We start from the raw sequence: 19,250 nt of genomic DNA, 5'->3' as shown, positions 1-19,250 counted from the left end.
ACCTGACCTGGGCAGTAAGGGCCATGCTGCAGGCAGCCATCTCGAAGTGTCTGCACATGACGACTTAAGTGACCAAACAGGTATTCTGATCATGTCAGACACTTTCATCTCCACTGTAATTGCTTATTTGCCCTTGGGCAGTTCATTTGATTACCATTCTCACAAAAATATACCTCTTGATGCAGCCTAACATGTTGGTTCAAGTACTGCTCAAATCCTTCCGAATTTCCTTCCTGTAATCAAAGCATTTAAGTTTTCTGTCTTCACAGAAGGTAAGAGATTCTGGGCTTATAATGGGGAGCAGCACTTTTTGGAGCTGAGATAGGTATCTCTGTGCTTTACCACAGCCTCAGCTCTCAGCTGGGTAAACATTTGTGCTGCTAAGTCAGAAATCCCTGGACACCAACACTGGCCACCACTGCCCAACAAAATCCCATTACTTATGGACATCAGCTACTAAGTTACAACTTCTCAGGCTATGTTTTACATAACAAGACAGTTTAACAGCTGATTTTAATTACAAGTTTCTAAAGAAAAATAATAAAGAAAATCTTAGCAGCAAAAAGTCATGGATAAAAACCTGATTGGAATTTGTTCAGTAATGGCACCAGCATTCATTTCTGTCAAAGCATGCATGGGGAGTTGCTGGTGCTGCCACAAAGAGAACTGTCACCTCTGTCACCACGTGCTCAGTCCCCTACCCACAGAGAGATGAACATATTTTTACTCCAGTTGGACAATACGATTCAGGACTGAACCTAGACTGTGAGACCCAGAGGCCTTGCTATGAATCTTGCAAGGTTAATTCAGAGCTGGTTAGACCCCCAAGGTTCTTTTCTAAACTAGAGGCATAGGGAACACAGAGTTAGATGCCTGGTTGCTTAGTTCAACAGGGAGCTCTTACTATGGGTTTAGAAAATATCTTATTAATGTTAGTTGAAAAACTCCCTTCAGAAAAGAGTTAAAAAAATCCCTGGGCAATAGTTGCCTTTGTCCCTAATAAAGCCAGTGAAATGAATTTCAAACAGAATTTCTAGAAAGAACTGATTAGGTCCAGAGAAAGTCCAGAGTGGGAGTAATGAGGCCCCAAACTGCAATTCTGCTCTCAAAAATGCTCTGAACAAGTCAAACAAATAGAAACTTGAGGGCAGTGTAGAGGTAGGCTTATGTGATTTTTTTCCTGGGGTTAGAGAGAAATCGTGGTGGTAGTCAGCTAGTTAGAAGCAGCATGACTGGCTTCTCCACCTACTATTCTCCACAATCTCCAAGCCAGGTGGATGGCAGAGGGTTGTTATCACATGCAGATGATGCAAACGACAGGGCATAATGAAGTAGAGTTCCATTATTTTTATTCTTAAAGTTATGCAGGAACTCATGATGACTGTCTCAAAGTTATATCATGTCAGATTCAAGTTTGTCATTAAAACCTCCTCTGCCTGGTTGGAAGTATTACTGTGAGGCAGAGGATAATCCAAGCCATCACTCCAAATGTACCCTACACTGGACGTAAAATCCATTTTCATGTCTTTGCACCCCCCAGATGCTCAGGAAGTGCTGGCCCCTGCAGTAAGGTGAGATGCAGTGACACCAGCACCAGTGCTAAAGCTAAAATGTCATTGGGGCTCGCACAGAAAGAGCCATAAACCAGCAGTGGGTATGAAAATTAAAACAGCCAGTATCCATGCTACTAAAAGATTGCTTTCAGGTCAGAGTCCTTGTCCCACTTTTAAGGCCACACTGTACTGGAACTGATCAAAAGAAGCCTTTAGGGAGATTTGATAAGACAGGGAATAAGACAATACTCTTTCATGAGGTGACATATTCTGGTTAGGACAATGTTACTATTTCAAGGACTCATAACATTCAGATTTCTAATGCAGAAAGTTTAATGAGTGGGGCAGAGGCAGAGTACTTTATGGAGAGGTTTGTCTGTAGGAAAAGCTCTTTGGCAACAATTCCAGGAACAGAGAAATTCCCACAAGCTGCTGTCTCCCTCTCTGATGAGATCCCACAGTTGATCAGTGTGGAGCAAGTAAGTCTAGAGCTTTCTTCTCAAGTGGGTGACATCACAAGGTTAGTTATTTGAAATGGGGCCAGTTCTTCAGTCAAGAACTACTTCAAAACTGAGAAAAAACCCAAAGTACTTGTAGTCTTGGTGCAATTATTCCTTTGATTAACATATAAATGCTGTTCTTCTTAACCAATATTTTCAAGCAAGGTGTTGTTAGCATTAGTATGCTTTCACTCGTAGCACAAGTAATTAGATCATGCATACAGAAACAATAGCTACACAATACACAATAGATTGTACAGCCTGAGACAAATATGCCCTTACTGTCATATATTGCTACACTTTACAGTGGAAAATATAAATGCAGACCAAGCCTTGAAACTGTAAGCACAAAGTGTTGTATAGCCAGAGATAATATTCCTCTGTATTCCTTTAATACAGACTGATGACCAGCTTGCTTTCCTGCCTCCTGCTTCATTGGTCTGGTAGCAATCCTTCTTCCAGGAAATTACAGTATACAGTTCCTATACTAAAATTCCATTCACTGTGGCTGCCCTCTTGCATGTGTTTTTCCTGCAGTATTGTATCATCTATATAATTTCCTGGGTTTTCTGGTTTTTTCTTCTCTGTGGTAGATTCAGTTCTTTTGTGTAGGTCACTTTTTCGCAAATATCTTTAAAACCTTGCCTTGCAATCAGTTTGTCCTACAGGAGAGAACTCAGTAATTTGTTCTATTGACAGAGAAACCGAGCGCTACATGTTTCCACCCTTCTACAGAACTAGGTGGATGTCTAAGAACTGGGCACACCCCACCTCTTGGCTGCAAACTTGTTAGTTGTCATTGGCACTTGCCCATCTCTGGAAAATCCAGGTGTTGTCAGCCTCTACCAAAAGCTCTTTTCCTGCAAACTTCCCAGACACAAACAGTCCAATACAGCTGAGAAAGTAACAGATGAAAACAAGAAATATGCATCTCTTTACTAGCATGGCATGGCACTTGGCAAGAGTTAAAGACACATAGTTCTAGTATCAATTCCTTCCAGCAACAACCAGTTGTTATGCAAGCCATGACCTGGTATTTGAGTCATACTACGAATGGCAAATTGCAACACCTCCGTGGGCACGTGTTAAAAGCCCCCCAGACCACACTAACTTGAGTATTTTAAAATCCTGAACTGGTCAGGCAGCAGGACAGTTCCAAGCAACCCTCATTAGTTCATGTGACAGGACTGCAATTCTCCCAGTTCAGTGCCAATGACTGACAAAGAAGGCAGGAAGATAACCTGGAACAACAGAGGCTGGGCAGGTTTGAACTGCAGTGTGCAGCAAGCAGGGAGGGTGAAGCTCAGAGTCTACCAGCCCACCTTGCTCCTCAGTATCCACCAGTTCCTCAGCTCTGTACTCAAGATCAAGTTAATGAATTTGTGAAACAAAAATCTGTTAATGGATTACACCAAAAAACTGCAGTTACAGCTGCAGAACTGACACTGCACCAGACCATCTGCTGGGATCTCTTCCTCAGGCTCCAAAACCTCATGCTTTCTACCTTTGAACTGCTTCAAGTCACCATCATATATTCAGTATGTGTTCCAAGGATTAACTGTGTGTGTATTGACTCTGAAGCTGGTACCTATTAAATTAATCCCCAAAAAATCCCCCTTAGCCCCTGATCACTAACACAGCCTTGCAATGCATTTCTTCATGGGGAACATAACTGGGACTAGAGATGCATCTCAGCTGCTGGTTTTCTGCCTGCTGTGCCCTAAAGCATTTGTGCAGTCACTGGAGTGACATGGTTGGGCACTGCAGGAATACATATGCACTTGGAGAATTAACAAGCAATGCATGTGTTGAATGGAAAGAGATTAATCATAACCATATAAGTGCTGCTAATCTTCCATCCCAGCAGGAATTTCAATCTTCCTCTATTTCCTCTCTGGGACACGCTCATGTTAGATGAATCCTAGAAATCTGAGCAGATCTGTTAAAAAGATACCTCAGGCCTCTCCTCAGTTTTTATAAGCCTGGCCTGCTTTACATGCTAGTAAAGCTGCACTATTTTTGAGGCTATACTGATGCAGCAATAATAGCAAATATGAGACTACATGCACTTCAGCACAACCTGTATCAGTCCCCTGGGAAAATCAGCACAATATCAGGCAGTTGTACTTTCATGGCTGTGATTTATTCCAGGTGGATAAAGCTACCAGATATAGCCAATCTCTGCTGTAGCTGCAATGCATAGAGAACCTTTGAATAATCTCTTCAAAAGGCACAGCTTGCGGGTATTGATCTGCTTCTGCACAGCTCTAGTTTTCAGGATGGCTGAGAGCAGCCAGAGCATGTGGCTCCAACCAAAATAAGCTGAGAGCTGTTGCTGTGTGATAGTTATGGAAGCCCTATGGAAGGAATAGAGACACATGGAGTTGCCAGCTTGACCCAGGTGCAAAGACCATTAGCCTGGTCTCCATACTATAAGAAGCCAACTAAAGTTTTGATCTAATTGCCTTCCTAATTTTAGCTTTTGGTCTTTCTCCGAACTGAAATGTTTTCCAAATTAAATCAAAGTTCTTCACATAATCCCAGTTCAAATGTCTTGGGCTTTAAGAACTAAAGGAAGTCTTGCAGAGTCTTGTGATACTTCACAGTTCTCCATATCTTAGAAGGTACAGCATGTGCTGCTTTCCAGAGGTGGCAGGAGTCATGGGTAGCCACTCCCTCTTATGCAGGTCAGGCAAGGCTTTATCAAAGAGTCCCAGTGAGTTCAGCACAGACCTGCTTCCTGCTAGTCCCAGGGATTAGTATGGAGAGGTGTGTGCTGACCATGGAATGCTTCCAGGTACACCATGAACTGCGGGCTAAATGGAAGCATCTCTGCATGTCTATGGATAGATCTTGGACAAGCAGAGCCACCTGAAAATGGAAGCATCTGTTCCTGCTCACATTTCAGAATAGCACGTTCATCATAGTGCCAAAACACAATCCTAAACCGCTGAGCTGCACACTGAGCATGCAGTGGTCCCAGAACATCTGACATCTATAGACTCAGCTTTTGCAGTGTAAGAATCTTGTTAGTTTTGTCTTCGTGTACTGTCACTTCCATTTTACTCAGATCATAAGGCCTCATCATTGTGTTATTAACTCTGACTGCTGAAGCCCTGCAGATATTTGCATTTGTTGAATACCAAACACAAAGCAATAGACAAAATGACATTCCTGACCTGCAGTCTGCATTCACTGCCTTTCCAGTCATTTGCATTCTGGAGTTTTAAGTAGATTATTTTCAGTTTGGTAAAAGATTGTTAAGCTTGGCTGAACAGAAACAGTTTGGGTGATCATAAGAACTCATGTACTTACCCATGTATATTCACACCAAGATCTTTTCAGATTCATGCATCTGAGGTATTTTGGATAGTAATTTTTCACATATGTCAAGGGTCAAGTGACAACCAAGTGGCCAAAAATCCAGGCTTGTCACATTGACTTTAAGAGAGGGATAAAATCTTGCCCAAGGCATCTGCAATTGCCAGAAAATAATGTTCACTGATGGATGTATAAAACTATAAACCTGGCTACTTAAAATTTTAACCTCCCCCCCAACACTTGGAAGCTTCTAAAGCTTTCCTCACACCTTGAATGGAGGCAATTATTACACTTAGAGGGCCAGAAACATTTATTATTGCTTCTGGGTGCTATAGAACTCCAACTATTTGCTCACTCTTTGATGGCAAAACAAAGTAAGAGATGATCTATGTTCACCCTGAACAACCTGCCCAGAAGAGCCCAAATGGCAGGATGTCCCAACAAACAGCAAGGGAGAATTGAAAAGGGACGCCATAAGCATGTCTGTTCTTTGAGGTAAACAGTTCTACAATAATGGTGTCTTAATGTTTCCAAGAACAGAGTCCTTGCACCTGAAGAGCTCAGGAGAAACTCAGGGAAGAGGTTTGGAACAATAAAAACAAGCAAACAAAGAAACAAATTCATTTTTCAACCAACAAAACCCTTCATTTTTTGGCTTCTGAAAGAGCTACAATATTTGCATTGTCATTCTGAGACCTTTTCATAGCAACTTTCCATGACAAAAAATGGAAAACCTGTGACAAAACTGACAGTGAGATAAAAGCAAAACAATTATCTCTTGAGAGAAGAACTGGATCTGGATGATCTCAGCAATGGAGAAAGTCAGAGACACAGAGCATTACACACTTGAATGAACTCACGTTCTCCAGGCTTTTGTCTGCACAGCCCAAAGAGCCCCCACACCAATGCCAGTAAAAAAATAGGGGATGAGACTCTCTGGCTAAACACCCTGAATAGCAGCACTTTCTTAGGAAAAAAATCTAAAGGTCTGGCAAATCTATGTTCTAAAATAGGCCAAGTCTAGAATATTCATCGCATTTTATTTTTGCCAAACACTTGAATGTTTTAGATCCCTTAAAAAGTTCAAGGCTTAAGTAAAAGAAATACAACCCTGTTATCTCATGAAGAATAGGGTTTTTTTTACAGTAACAGGCTAAATTTCTCACAGTGTGTGCATAAGACAATGAGCATATTTTGGCTTGCCTTTTCCTATGCACCAAGGCAGTTCTAAGTACTTGCAAGTCCAAGCTTGCACACACCCATCTGTGAGCACTAAGCCTGCTTTGATCATTATTTCTGCTCCTGTCCACTGCACTGGGCCTGCCTTGCAGAAGTCAGCTGCAAAAATCTCTTTCCAATCAGCAGTAAAAGCAGGGAAGATGGAGGTAAGGGAGAATGCTGCCCCCAAAAAGCGCAGTTCAGGCAAGAAATAGAAATATTTCAAACTGGGAAGATGTCACTGCATCCCAAGCTTTATGTTGTTTGTGTGTGCCTGGCATTAGTAATTGGACTGAAAGCCACCTTGATTGCCTATGATTTAGCAGTAAATCAAGGCAGGACACGAAGCTTTCTTCTGAGTCATTGAGGGTTAGCTACCAGCTTCATTGCCTGCCAGATGCTCCCTTGCCTCGCCACAAAACCAGTTCTTTCCAACACATTATGCTACAGGAAAAAGGTTCCAAGAAAACACCCATGAGCCTGCATAAGACACCAAATTAGAAGAGCTGGTTTTCTCAGGCTCTCAGCTGTGGACCAAACCTTGCTGGACTATCCACTGACTTACAGAGTATCTCATTCCTCATGTCCTCTCAGTCCTTGCTGCTCAATCATGGGCTTCAAATCACACATACTAAAGCTCAGGTGAGTCACCAACATCGACAAAAACAAGATTAAGCCTGTTGTGTCCCATCTGCTTCGTGCTCAGAAAACCAGTTGCACAACTCCAGGACAGTGGAAGCCATAGAGTATCATGGAAAGAAGCCAATTTCCTTTTTGCTGTGTTCTCTGTTTGCCATCTTTCTTTCATTGCAAATTAATGTTGACAGTACTTCATGACTTTTTTTCTCGTCTGAGTTATTCTGTTTTTTAGGAAAAGCTCACCCCAACAATCTTTCCCACAAAAGTGTTGACTTGACTTCCTAGGACAATTCATAGACCAGAAAAGTAGCATGTTGCTTCTTTTCTTCTCAGCACTATGCGTGCTATTAAAATAATAATAATACTTAAAACTCTTCTACCAACTATTGTGCAACTGAACCACTGTGCAACAGAATATAATGGCTTTCATATATTTGACCTAAGTCGTTCCAGATTAAATGAGTTCTAGATACTTCCATTTCAAACTGGGAAACTGATTTCTGAGTCAAGGTCATACATCCACATAGAGAAACATCTGTGTCCTCTGCCTCATTAAATTAAGTAACTTCCAATCCCTAATGATATGACCCCTTCCCCTTCCTCAAGTAAACACACCCATTTGAGCTTTGGACAACCCTTTCCTTGCCCTAAATCTGCTATTTTGTTTGAAATCTTCAAGCAACTGTATCTCCACTTAGATGCTGTCTCCAAGTAAGCAACTCAATACACCTATTTTCTAATGAAGGCGACATTAGAGGAGCACATTTCTAAACTCTGATCATTTTTATGTCAGCAGCCACAGCACAGCTTTTTATATGGCTTTTTATTCTGCTACCAGTAGTTCAAACCACACGTGAGATGGATTTGCTTCCATTTGAACTCCATGAAAGCCTTATTTTTAGTAATAGCATTTATGCTCCTACTTCCAGGGATCCCAGGTTTTGTTGGTAATATCCACTTGAACAACAACTAGGAAAATGAGGATTGAAGAACAACCTAAATTTCTGCCCAACCTTTTCTATATGACATAAGCCTACATGGCACATCTCATCTTTGAGCTGCTGCTGAAGCCCATGCCTTCCATTTCCTGCAAATCAATGGAAGGGATATGAGGATATCAGACATGGTTTCAGGAAACATGAACTTTCCTATAGGTTCCACTGATAATTAGCATTATCTCAGGAGAATTTGCTTGCTTAGGGAGTCATAAACATCCATGAAAGCAAAGTTTCCATATGAATCCTAACTTTGGTAAACCATAAATGTCTGTGGTGCGTTTGAATTAACATCTAATTTAATTTTGTGAGGAAAGGATATGTAGGAACTCTGAGCATCTACCAAAGTTTTGAAACAGGAGCACTAAAGGCAGGTTTTTAAATCTTTATTAAGTGGCTGATCATCTCAACTGTCATTTCACTGTTTACTTTTAGGACCCCTGTTTCCAGATGGGGGTCAGGACTCATGAAATGTTTAGGATTTTACATATGATGTGCAGCTGTCATCAGAAGCAGTGTCCTACTCCACTCCTGAGATGTCAGAAATGCAAATATTCCTTTTGAGCTCAAGGGATTCCCAACGGTGTTAGTAAGATCTGAACCTGCTGATAAGTCAGCACCTTCCAGAGCAGGTAAAGGAAGTGAACCGAAGCTGTTCAGTTACTGAAACACTGAGTCCCCCACCTTCCCAAACACTTGCTGTACCTTTCCAACAGGAAAGGGTCATCAGCTCCCATGTTAAAAGCAAACAGAAATTGCTTCATTATGTGAAAAAAACCCCACACTTTTAAGACTGTTTATATGTAGGGAACTCACTTCTGTAACTGGTTTCACATACACACAAGCTTGTTTTACTACTTATTTTCCCAGGGAGCAGCAGAAACATTTAAAATCTAGGATGTTTGAAGAATGGTGTCCTCTCAGACAGGAACTATATGAAACCAGTTTTACCATTCTGTCTTTTCAAAGGCGTGGGGTGTTGTCTGATGTTCTTGTGAGGAGAACACAGGGAAGGGGATACATTTATGCATCTGCAGCATGAAATTCCAGAGTTTAGTAGAATATTTCACATGTATTAAACCACCAGAGAAAATTGCTGTTTAAATTCCATTCAAATGAATAGACTGCATATTAATCACTTTAAATTTCTGCTTGCTAGAAAAGGCCAGAAGCAGGCAAACAGACCACTGACAGCATTGGCTGGCAACCTTTCCTCTTAACCTTACCTGGAATTCAGTGAATAGGTGTATTTTTCATTTTTAGTTGTGTTCTAAATTGGGCTTCTTCTCAACTTAAGCCTCCCCCCAAGCCTCCCACACAGAACCACACTCAAGTACAGATGCAGCCCTTTGACCTCCTCCTCCCCAGACAGAGCAATTTGCCTTATGAGTCAGTTTTAGCTACAGAGAAAACATTTGCAACAAGTGATGTGTGAACTCCTCCATGGCAGGCTTGGGAAGGAAGGGAACCTGCTAGAAAGGAGCTTTCCTGGCCAGTTGTTTTTATGGTCCCACTTGCATCACCACATTTATTTTGTTTGCCATAAAATACATAAGATGTTCTTGTAAGTATCCTTTAGAGCTAGGAAGCTATAAAGTTTACATGGCACACTTTTGGCAGCAGAGAGACAAAAGCCAGATTATAGAAAGCAGGAATGATATCATATGGAAACTGAGGTACTTTATGGATTTGGGAAGAATGGAGATGTATTAAATAAGAAAGAGAAGAAGCAAAATGGGAGACACTAGACCAAGCTTTTAAGTAGAGCAATTATGTGAAAAGCCAGAGCAGAGACAAGCCCTATCATAGCTGTTGCACCTCCCTTCAGCATTTCCCCGAGGATAATTGTGCCTCCCTGAATTTCCATAATGGAACAGCAAACACAAAGAATGCAGAGCACTCACATCCTATGACAGTGGAGGCACACATTAAATTGAGAGGTGTGAGGGCTCTGGGAGCGTTATTAACCTTCATAAAACAAGTCTACATAATACCAGGAAAATTAATTAAATTAACTAGTAAAACTAGCATCAAACAGGGCTCAGGTGCAAGGTCTGACACACTGTCTTATCCAGGATCAACTCCTTTTAGTATGAAAAAAGGATTAAATTCTGGAAACTCATACCTTGACAGATTCAAACAATAGTTAGTTCCCCATAGCTCATAATCATGAAAAAATAATCCACTGCTGCTTTGAGCTTTTGAGCTGTACTTACTGTACATATGTGGGAGACAATCCTAGGAAGGGCTGAACACTTTAGGTTGCATTGTCTTCAAATGAATCATTAAATTCTGTTACACTGTATATGATATTGAGTGTACTGTCATATAATTAAAAATCTATCATAATTCAGTATACATAAGAGACGTGAGTGAACTTATAATTGTGTATTTGGTATCGCAGAGCTTGATGAAATGATTATGCTATAAAATTAGCTTTCCATTGAAGGATGTTCTGAAATTTCAGAAGCTGAAATGGCAACTTTTAAAGTGGGCACCTGCTATGGATCATGTTGAAATAGATTTTTTTTGGAACATTTTCTTGTGTTGCTCAAATATTCCCATTTAAAGAAGCTAGAACTTTAAGCTGGTAGAGTAGCACAGATGATTAGTTCCAATCCCTGCAGAGACAAAGAGCCCTTCTGACTATACCATGAATGAAAGCACGTTCCCCACTAAAACAGAGGCAACTGTCACCTCAACGTGGCACCGTGTATTCTCAGAAGTACTCTCTTCTGTTTCTCCAGCAGTCCTTCTTACAGCACTTCCTTGGCACTCCTGTGCAGAGATACAGGAAGGAAGGAAAAAAAATCAATTTGACCTTTAGGGAAGAAGGAGGTATCAGCACTATTGCTTTCAGTCCACCTGCCCATGGGGAAAGAAGCTTCCTCGAGTTAAGTGAAAACTATTCATAGAAAATAGACCTAAAGGAACATCACTCTGGTTGCAATATCAGGCTCTAAAATATTAAAAATCACCAAAATTAAGGTGAATTGTGTGACATGATGTATTTGAGTGCAGTCTTTAATTATACAGCATAAATGGATTTTCACAAGTTCCACGTTTCACTCACACAGGAGTGGACGAAACTCGCTCAAGACTTGGTTTATTGTTATAATTGTTCAGGCTACAAAGAAGAGGGAAGAAGCAACTGCTTTAGGCACCAAAATGCTCTATATCCCCGTGTCCATGGAACTGAGGGTGTACTGGTGGGGAATTGCACAGCCCATGCTCCCCTGCCAGCAGCCAACCATTGCATAGGCTGTGGCTTGATGTGGGTACCACTATGGATTTCCAGGAGGAAAGAAGTTTCTGCTGTTTATAGCTCTGGCAACTCACAGGAACTCAATTCCTTGCTGCTTCTGCATGGCTTGGAGGTTAACTGCTCCTTCTTTTACCTTCTCATCCCTCCACTCTTCCCATGTCCCTATAGTCATCTGTAAATAATGTTCCGTCCCGCTGTCTCCCATGTTTGTCCTGATCATCAGACACAGCCACATAAACCCAAAGTGATCATGTGTATGAAAACATGAAGTTTCCATTGGAAACCTCCAAAGAAGGCAAAAAGCACCACAATGTCTTCAGCTCTGAGAGTTCATACCCTCTCTCAGTTCAATGCAAAATCTTAATTAAAACTTTGGAAATAACAACAGTCAGCTTTAACATGAGTAATATCTTCGGAGGGAGAGGAACTGTCATAACTAATATTTTGCTATCTTTGTGACAGATGAGTACAGTGGTGGAGTTTCTTGTTTATAACATGAGATATGAACATACTTAAATAATATTTCAATTGCAAGCATCATCCTAAGCTCCAGCTTCTCTGAAGTCCAATTTATTTCCACAGAAAGAACTGCTGTTAGTGCAGCAGAGACCTCACTGACTTCAGCTGAATTCAGCCTCAACATGAGACAGAGGAGCAAATCTCTCTTCCCAGAGAAAGTAACAGTATATATAAAAGGGAAAGCAAATGAAAGAAACTGCAAAAGGGAAAGTATGAAAAGCAAAAACCACAATTAGACTGAGATTAGTCATTAGGGGGTGGTCAGAGCTGCCACTTGTCTCTGAAAAACACTGAATCTTTTGTCTCAGTCTTCAGTGATTATCTGAAACTTGTAACAGTAAAAGCACACACCATGGTCACAGGGAGTGTGGGATATGCTAGCACAGATGGATCCCAAGTCTGATAGCTGGGTAGCTCCTTCTTTTATCACAAAAAAAGGCAAAATAAGTACTCAGAAAAGTGGTTTTGCTCCATTCCCTGTATTCTCCACATACGACTACACCAGGTAGTAGCAGTCACTTATTTTCACTTGTGATCCTACAGTAGTTTTTCGTCATAAGCTTTTTATGTCTCACCAAAGCGGCTCCACACCTTTCATAAAGGGAGGAGATGCAGTGCTGAGCTCTCTGTAAAAAGCTGTTGAATTCCTCTGCTCTTGCCACCTTAGGCTGCAGAAAACATGCCACATCTGCAACAAATGGAGCTTAGGGACAAACTGATTGCAAACACATCGTTCAGATGCATTATTGGGTATTTAAAGTTTAGTCTTTTGCTAATTCAAGAACACAAATAACTAATTGTATTGTGTCTAGCTCAGATTCTGTCTGAGGGTGGATCTTGTGGGGAACTGGGAAAGAACACAGCCTTTGCTTTTATTGTGGAGAGCATTCCCTAAGCATAACGCCATTGGAGATGGCTGAAGGGGATTGCATCTGCTTAGGGAGGAAATTACAACCATAATAATTAGCATCAAATTAGCTGCTGTCTCATCTCGAGCCAGGCAAGCCCATCACATTCCTTTTCCCAACTGCCCTCTGGTGGAAGAAGGTTCTGCAGAACAGCTGCAGGCAGGAAAACCTCAGTGCCGTGCACAGGCCAGGTGAGGGCCTCAGGTGGCTTCCACATCCCTGCTTCATTTCACTGGAAAGTGGCTGTGGATGGTTCGCTTGTGACTTAAGCCAGGAGGGACCAAATCAGGATGATCAAACTCTGAGCAGATGCTCCCTTCCCAGGGGCAGGAGAACTTTGTGAGGCCAAGCTAGAGTGGTGCTGCCAGAGGTGCTGGGCTCCTGGAGAAACTGCTGGGGCTGAGACCTGGACCAGTTTTGGTGCCTGTGGCTTTGCAGCAGCAGGAGTAGAGGCTTGGGCCAGAGTTTTATCAAGGGAATGACATTTGTGTCTGTCAAAATTATCCCACACCCAGTCTTCCTCCTGCTTAGCCAAGTCACAGGCTGTTGGAAGAATATAGTATGTCTATAAAGGTAGATATACCTTTTATCTTAGAAATGGGGGGTTGCATTGTACATGTTTATTTGGGGGACATAAGAATTGCCAGAATAAAGAAGCAGGAGAGTGGTTAGTTTTGGAGAGGAAGGGCCTGGTTTCCACTGGTGTCATCAGTCACTAGCAGTGCCACAGCTCCTATCCTGTGTCCTCACGGTGCCCTGTCCCCCTGCACCACCACAAAGCCCTGAACAGTGCTGGGAACTGGTGTCCTATACCCACTTACACAACTACACTAAAAAGACAAATGTAGCACTGCATCTCCTCCCTTTTTGAATGGTATGGAGCCACTTCAGCATCGAGACATAAAAAGCCTACTGTGAAGAAGTATTGAGGATCACCAGTAAAAAAGTAACACATCCCCATGTGTTCACACAGTCCTGTACAACCAGACAGTGGGAGCCACATGAAGCCAAGAGGTCAGACAGGGCTTGGGGAGTGGGAGAGATATGGGCTGCAGTACCCTCTGTATTCTTGGCCACTCTTCAGTCACTTCCCACCACACACATTAATATGCATGATTAGTGCTCTTGCAGCCTTTGAATGCAGATAATGAGTTCAAAACCCTGCATTAGAACATCATCTCTTCCATGACTCCCTCAATCACACACACACCCCTGAGTTACCTGACTGCCTTTCCTGCCCAGACAGAGCTAATAACACTCACCCAGAACTGCTTCCCCTTGGCAGGAACCACTTGTGTCACACATGTCCTGGATCAGTAGGGACACTCTCTGCACTTGGCCTAATTAGCTGTAACAGAGGAGGAGACAAAATCCAATCCATGTGTTTGGGTCCTCCTCTTAGTGGAACATGACCAGTTCCACACTGACCCCCACCCAACAGCACTGGTCCTGAACAGCCTCTGGATCTTTAACAATTCCCTGGGTGTTTCCACACTCCCCTTCCCAAATGCATGAAGTCTGGCTGGGGCTGTGGGTAGGGCTTTGTTTTCTTGCCCAGATGGTTTACAGGGCTGCCTTTCTTTGCTCCCTTGCATTTGCACGCACTGGGCATCCCTGGGTGTGCGAGTGGCGTGGGAGTTTCAATGAGAGAGACTTACTGTAGAGATAAAAAGAATTCTGTTTGACATCACAGACTTGATGATGATTTTCAGCAGTATTTCTTCATGATTTAAGTTGTACTGGAACACTTTTCACAGAGAATGGATTTCCATTCCATTACTTTCATAAAAGATTTCAACAAATCTCTTGAAATTTAAAACACATATGGAAGTGTTATCAGTGAAAAAGTAAATCCTATACTTGTCTACCATGCCTTCTACCTGACTAGAGGTGGCATGAGGATGTTCAGATTTTGTCAGGTAGCTTTACAACTACACTATGAAACGATAAAGGCACTTAATGGTTTCTTTATTTCGGTTTTTCATGCTGGCATTATATGGAAGTTTCATGTAAGCTGTGCCTACGCATTGACACAACATTGTTCAAATGTACACGTGTAATTCTGTAACATATCAACAAAATTCCCAGATACATGAAGCCTTTAGACCACAAACGTGGCAAGAGCACTGAGAAAGGAAAGCATATTTTTCACCACATGTTTTCAGCAGAATCAAGGGCCATGACTCAGTTTCCCTTCAGTCTTTTGGAACACAAAAGACCCTGGTTTGCAAGCTGAGCAACAAAACAGACTCAAGTCCCACACTCACGGCACCACCACAATGAGCCCTTCATTAGTTGGCACTTCCCATCAGACTGTTAAAGGGGACACAGGTTTACCAAACAGCTAATCCTTGATAATGAAAGGTTTCCAACAAAGCTGCCTTTCCAGGGAGTCTGGGCACTTTCACATTAGCAACAAGTGAATAGACAAAATGGTTCAGGAAATGTGCCAAACAGTAGCTCATGCATTGAAACACAAAGACCTGCAGTCTTCAGGGAGCTAAAGAAAGAATACAGTAGTGTTTTGAGTTGTTTCTTGTCACCATAATTATTTTCTTCTTCACTTTATTTAATATTATTTAATGAATAGTCTTCAAACTATAGAATATATATACACCTGTCCCTTAAATTTCATTTGCAAATACAAATCAGTCTCTGCAGTGGCATATCCCACTCTCCATGTGAGCCAGGTTTCCTCTCTTTGCTGTGGGCCTCTTCTGGACATGTGCCACTTTTCTTACCATCAGTCCTATGCAACTGTAACACCATCGACAGCCACCCCTTCATTTCCTCAGGGTTTTGTTTTAGTTTGGTATTTAACAAGCCAACAATTGGATCTTTTCCTTCAGGGGTCTATTTTAAGAAGGCTTTGTTTAATCAAATGCAATTAGGCATTTAAGATCCAAGATAAGTATTTTTCCTTTAGAATAGTAAAGGCAATGCATATTATTTGGATTTAGATAAAGAATGTGAGGATTAACACAAAAACATTAAATATAAGGTTATGGAAACAGCTTTTCTTTTTGACAGAAGGACACAGCAAAACAAATTCAGGGTGGCTGAAGAACCAGTTCACAAGGACAGAGAAGCTGTAGGGTGGACAGGTTTGGGTATGGAAGTACAAGGTGTATATAACCCTGAGTACAGTGGAGCCCTGTTCACCTTTGTTCACCTTTGTTCACTGTGTCACCTTTGTTCACCTTCCCTGCAAGTGGTGAGGGGAGCAGGAGGACAGCACAGCTGGTGTGTGCTGTACCTTCCCATAAAAGAGAGCAACAGACTTCAGCGTGCAGAAAGCAGTTCTGACCACTCCTGACTTACCTATCTATCCTTTTTTTTTTTCTCTCCAAGGGAATATGAAGTATTGTGAATTCACTGGGAGCACCTGTGCCTCAGTTTTGTGTACATGATGGGGCAGAGAAAGGGAGCTTGTTGGGAAAAAGATAAGTGGTGTAACTCAGCACTGAAAACCCTCCAGACAGAACTAGGCTGACACCTGACGGTTCAAGTTCAAGTCTGAGGACGGGTACACTACTGCTCAGGTTAGTTTGCTCATAGGCTACTCTCCTTCCTATGGCAGTCACTTTGAAGAAGGAGCTTTTATGTCAACACTCTAATACTGCTTCTAATCACTTTACATTCCAGCAGAATTAGCCAGATCACAAGTTCAGCTCCGAAGGTCCCCGGCCGTGCTGCCGAAGGGGTTCCCTCCGCCTGGGTGCCGACGGCCAGCAGAGGGCAAGCTGCCCCTGCTCCATTTCCTTCAAAAACAACTGAAGAAATACGTTTTTGGACTGAGCTGGGGCTGGGGGGAAGGCAGTAACCCGCCAGAATTGGAAAAGATGAACCACACATCAAGTGCCCCTCCAAATCAGGCTCCTGGAATAACCCTATTTCAACCCACATAGTCCATTAGCTTTCTAAGACAACATTCTTGTGAAATAAAGGTTGCAAACCTCATTTTTTATTTCCTAAACTAAGTCACTAAGTCTTGCAGTGAATAGGTACCAATGAGATCTACTTGAAGCTGTAAGTACTGAAAGTCTGCAATCTCTTCAGGATGCACAAGAGGGTTTTGTGCTGAGTGACCAACCGTAACATGGTGCTGGTGAGGATGTGAGGCTTTGCCAGGAAGCACAGCTACTTTGCCAAGAAAGCTCCAGGTTGTGGGGCAGGTCACTTAGGTGACAGTCTGCTTTTGTAGCAGTTCGTTGACCTCTGGTCTGAACGGGACCCATCATCTTGCTGGACATTTCCTACTGTCCTGGCACAGCCTGAGCTTGCTGCTCACTCCCCACAGTGAGAGGGGACTGCCCTGTCTGGGCAACAGAGAACAGCCAGGACAGTGCACTCAATGGCATCCAACCTGGTGCTTTGGAGATGCTCACCCTGAGCATTCCAACTGTTTCCTACTATGTCCATCAGTGAGAAGGTCAACCTTACCAGCAACCACAGAGGCGTGTCTGCTTCCTCTCCAGGCTATCCATCTTTTTCCCAGAGCCTTATCAACTCCTCAGGCAAGCCTCACAACCCTTTCTTTGTGAGCTCTTTCTGTAAAGTGCTTGGGACTCATGTTGGAAACACTTTTCAACTCCACATCCCCATATCCCTTCATTCCCATCCATGAGGGCACAGTAGCATTTGCAAACAAAGAGCTGGAATGTCTCTATGACAGAGATGTACAAAATTGCATTAGTGCTTTGACAGAGGATAAATTGGGTAGCTCAGCCTGGTTGAGAACAACCCACATTCCAACAAAGATGAGTATACCCTTGCCTTAAAAGTACAAGGCAAATAAATGAAACTTGGGTCTCAATTCTTGTCTACTTATGGAGGGACCATATAAATCACTCTGAAGATGTAAGGACTATGTCTGAGCAAAGAATGTAAAATAAGGCTTACCATCAGAGCAGTGCGATTTCTACAGCCCTTAAAGCTATCTGAAGTTGAACATTTGCCATATTGGAGTCCTCTCTTCTTTGTTTATTTGTTACAGTAAACTAATTGAACCAAAGAAGTTATATCATTTTCTCTCTTGGACTAAATGAATAGATAATCTTCATTTGCATTTGGCAGGCTAACACAGACCATTCACCAGTTTTGACAGATATTGCATATAATGGTCTTGTTTTTGTTCAGCTCCACTGTCTAAATATTGAAAGAGTCTTTACACATTACACTCTGTTACTGAAAGACAAAAGCTAAACTGTAACTGAGGTTTCACATCTATGCAGCATCTCTGTGTTCTGCTAAACAATAGTTCATTCCACAAGAGGCAGAACTGATGAAGCCTGGCTTCCTATGGACTTTTGTCCCCTAATATACCCTTTCTCACTGGATTCACTGTTCCCACCCATAAAGGCTGACTGGCCAGTTGGGGCTTGTTCCCTCAGTAAGAGCACCTTGTTTACTTAACTGCCAGTTCTTATGAAACTTGAAGGAAGCTTTGATACTTCTACCTCTCTTTTATATTTGGTTAAAAACTCTCAGCAGTTTCAAAAGTTACATGCAGGGGGACAGACAGACATAGACCTCTCATTTCTGTAGGAATTAAACTAAAAACTTACTAAAAAGTGATTCTTCAAGTTCTTCAGGAGTGCAAAAGATCGTCCTTCACCATTTCAGAAGTCAGAGTGTTAACTCTGATACTGGGTACAGCTGCATTCCCCCATTGCCCACTTTGGGATAGTGAGGACTCCCAGTAACTCATTCCTTTCACAGCTATGATGGCAGCAGAAGTTAAGTTTCCATGGGCTGGTAGGCTTGTAAGGACAGAAACACACACCCTCCAGGACACAGGTTTTGATAAAAAGTATTCCAACCCCACACAGTAAACAAAAAAAACTATGAAACTCTGCACACTCAAACGCTTTCAACGAGTGTCGAGCAATGACTGGGAAGTTTGACAGAGCAGAAAGTGGTGTACAGCCACCTGTAAAGTGTGTGTGCTGTGCTTAGTATGGGAGTTAGAAAGGCTGGGCAGTGGCCATTTTAAGTAGATAATACCTTAAGCTAAGAATGGGAATGGGAAATCACAGGATTCTTAGGGATTCTCTTTGTCAAATGTCTGAAGGAGTTAACTTTATACACCTTCATGTGTTTTCTGCAGTGTCTATTGCACTACCACATTCTGAATTTCTTTGTTACACAGACGTGCTGCAGACACTGGCGTGGAATGAATAAACATCCAGAAGGTATAAAAAGTATGAGCATGGTCACCAAGTACAGTCTTATTGCAGCAGAACCTTCCAGGTCAGTGTTGCAACGTGGTGACATCAATTGTTGTAACAAAACGGCTCAACAATGACATAGATCGAGGACTTCTGAATTAC

General features: G+C 42.2%; 1 protein-coding gene across 1 annotated transcript in view; it reads right to left on the bottom strand.

Annotated features, from left to right (window-relative positions):
* The window catches only part of ARHGEF4 (Rho guanine nucleotide exchange factor 4), a 218,378-nt gene that overhangs the window by 176,717 nt on the left and 22,411 nt on the right, over positions 1-19,250 (bottom strand). The window contains 1 exon segment of the mRNA XM_017834879.1: positions 10,924-11,004. The gene's annotated coding sequence lies outside the window, so the exon portion shown is untranslated.

The sequence above is a fragment of the Lepidothrix coronata genome, unplaced genomic scaffold, assembly GCF_001604755.1.
Source record: "Lepidothrix coronata isolate B3197 unplaced genomic scaffold, Lepidothrix_coronata-1.0 Scaffold243, whole genome shotgun sequence".
Lineage (NCBI taxonomy): Eukaryota > Metazoa > Chordata > Aves > Passeriformes > Pipridae > Lepidothrix > Lepidothrix coronata.
The sequence above is the reverse complement of the archived record's forward strand: the minus strand, read 5'-3'. Positions and strand labels throughout refer to the sequence as shown.